Raw genomic sequence first — 3,226 nt, forward strand, 5'->3', positions numbered from 1 at the left:
TATAATGGCATTACTCGAACTGGTTTGCATAAGGTGGGGTTATCTGAAGTTGTAACGGTAGTTGTTGATGTCAAGATTAAACCCAGGTTACTTCTAAACAAGGTTTACTTGCAACCTAGTACGAATTGATGTGTGTTTTGAAATTTCATCTGGACAAACTTTTAAAACGATTTCTATATTGTATCTTGCTTGAGGACAAGCAAAGGTCTAAGTATGGGGGAGTTTGATAACATGAAATTATATCATATTTTAGGACTCAATTTTATTAAATTATATTATTATTTACTTCAATTTATTTCATTTATTTCGATATTACGCGGTATTTTCTTTCTATTTATCTCAGGTAGTTTATTTGAAGCACAAGTAAAAAAGGAAGAAAAGGAGGTGAAAAAGGAATGAAAAAGAAGCAAATTCCACCAAGCCAAAACCCAACCCACAATCACAAGCCAGGGGCGCTGAAGTGTGACGAGCGCCACACAAGCCGTGACGACCGTCACGCCTTGCTACTCTGTGTTACGAGCGTAACACATGGTGTGACGGACGTCACACCCCACTCCTATATTTTTGGCTTTGACGCATCCACAAAGTGCTTTGAAGAAGTCAGCCAAACGTGCCAAATTTTGCTCCAACAAACTTTTCTCCACGGATCCCTCATTCAAAACCAAGTCTCCCTTGATTTTCTCAACCACCAAAACCAACTCTCCCTTGATTTTCTCAACCACCAAGACCAAATGGACACTATATAAAGGACCCAAATGGGAGAAATTGCCACGGCCTACTTTTACATTTTTTACGCTCTGCAATTTAGTTTTCAGCTTTCTAGCTTTTAGCATTTTTTTTTCTTTTTCAGCAACCTTGTTTCTGTTGCCATTATTTTTACAGCATTATATTTTTTTTCAGCATTCCATATTTTTCTTCAGCAATTTATTTCCTTTGTTAGTTTAATTTTTTAGGCATTCAATTAATTTTCTCACAATAGTTTCTACACCGGAAACTATTGTGTAACTTTAACTAGATCTAACCTTACGTTAGATCATAGTATTTTATTCCTTCGCCTTTATTTTACTGTCTGATCGAAGATTGTGAAGAACAAATCCAATCGGTCTGTGGTGGAGTGTTCAAGCATCGAAGTTAGAGAACAATCAAGATTTCTATTAATTTTACAGGTTCTTTAATTTATTGTTTTAATTTATATATGCTCTGCACTGCTGTTTATCTATATTGTTTGCCTGATATGGCTTTAATTAAGCGTAATAATTGTTTAGATCTGTTTAGCATGTCTGGCTAATTTATTTAGGTGTCGGTATGTAGAGTAAGCGGAATGAAGGAATCAAAACTAAGTCGGTTTAATTACGTTTAAAATTAAAATCACTCTTTTTATGGTCCCAATTTACAGGTTTAATAACAAGGTTTTTGTACGAGAATAAAAGACTAAAGAAGTTAAAATCAATAGAACGAAAGTTTGAGTTTTTAACTGGACATAGTAAATTGAGCATTAATTCTAAATCAGGGCGAAAGCAATTTTTAGAGTTAATTAAATTCTAATCTTTTTCAAAAAGTATTTTTAAAAGTTAAATGTGAGGACGAGAGTTAAACATTTGAATTTAATTATATAATCTAAGTCAACAGAGCGAGAGTTTGAGATAAAGGTGTTTAAACGATTAGTGTTTTCTTAAAAAGAGTTTCTACGGATCCTATTGTTTTCAAAAAGTGGTTTTTGACTTAACTATAAGTGACAGCTACGTTAATATAAAATCATAGTTTATTCAACAGAGCGAGAGTTTGAGATAAAACTTTTAATCAATAGCGTCAACTGAAAAGATTTATTTTAAAACCAAGAAACCAACAAAGAATTGATTCCCTAATTACGACGAACTACATACCGATATCCACTTATTAGATATTTATTTTAGATCTTATTTTAGTTTTAGCTTTTCCCCCAAACAATCAAAGTATTACCTGCCTTAGCTTTACGAAGTAACCTTAGATAACGGTAAATCGATTCATAAGTCCCTGTGGGATCGATATCTTTTAAAACCACGCGATAGAACTGTGCACTTGCAGTTTGTATCCCAAATTCGACTCATAAAAACGCGATCAAGTTTTTGGCGCCGTTGCCGAGGACTTTTATTTAGTCGATATCGTAACTCTTCTGTTACGCTGTAGAGACTAAGGCAATTTTTTTTTTCTATTACTATGTATCACCCAAACTTTCTCTACGATTATCACTCCCAGTATTTTGAGGAATCACAAGATTCCTATAAATCCAACCTGGAAATATTAATGGAGGATTTCATTGAGACGCAAGCTCACTCAAGGATAGAATCTATGATGGAACGCTTTGTGGCTACACAAACTCTTCAGAATGAAGAATTTAGAAAACAAAGTCTCTATACCAATAAAACCCTTACGCAACTGAACATTGTGGTCGAGTCCCTCGTCACTCACAACGAGGCATTGGAGACTCAAATCTCCCTACTTGCGCAGACACCTCTAGGACCTTTCCCTGAGAAACATGCGGATATGGTAACAACCACCAGTGAAAGATTTACCAAAAATCCTAAGGATAGTGATAATGAGGAGGGTTCAGGTGAGAAAAAAGTAGAGATTGAGAAAGTTCCACAAACACCACCCGAAAGGGAGGTTGTCAAAAAGGTAGAGAAGGAAGAGCTATGTGTTGTCCCTCCTCCCTATAAATCACCAATTCCTTTCCCGCGAAGGTCTGTGGAAGTTAAGGTAGACCCCAAATCCGAAAGAAATAAGGAGCTATCAGAAAATATCCACACCAATGCACCTTTATCTGCCACCCTGAACAAGAAGAGAGAATTTGAAGCCCATGAAATTAGGGAACTAATTAGTATAAAAAGGGGCAAACCAGACTTTGAGGTGGTGTTTTCAAAAATTGAACCTAAACCTGAAAAGCTAGCTCCCAGAATAGAGCCAGAACCACCACCACAAGTTCAGGAGGATAAACTACCTCGCAGAAGAAAAAGAAGAAAAAGTGATGGTTATGAGAGATGGATTGATAAGTGGCCATGGAAATCAAGGATAATTAAAAGTTTGACCGAGGATTCATCCTCGAAAGAACCACCATGAGTACTTACACTCCTGAGTCGCCGCGCTATCTACGTAAAACATAGCGAATATTTCCAATTCTATTAATGTCAATTTTTCTCTCTGTCCAATTTTTTTCTTTCTTCCCTTTATAAAGTCAATCCGTATTTTT

This window comes from Lathyrus oleraceus, chromosome 7 (assembly GCF_024323335.1).
Source record: "Lathyrus oleraceus cultivar Zhongwan6 chromosome 7, CAAS_Psat_ZW6_1.0, whole genome shotgun sequence".
Classification (NCBI taxonomy): domain Eukaryota; kingdom Viridiplantae; phylum Streptophyta; class Magnoliopsida; order Fabales; family Fabaceae; genus Lathyrus; species Lathyrus oleraceus.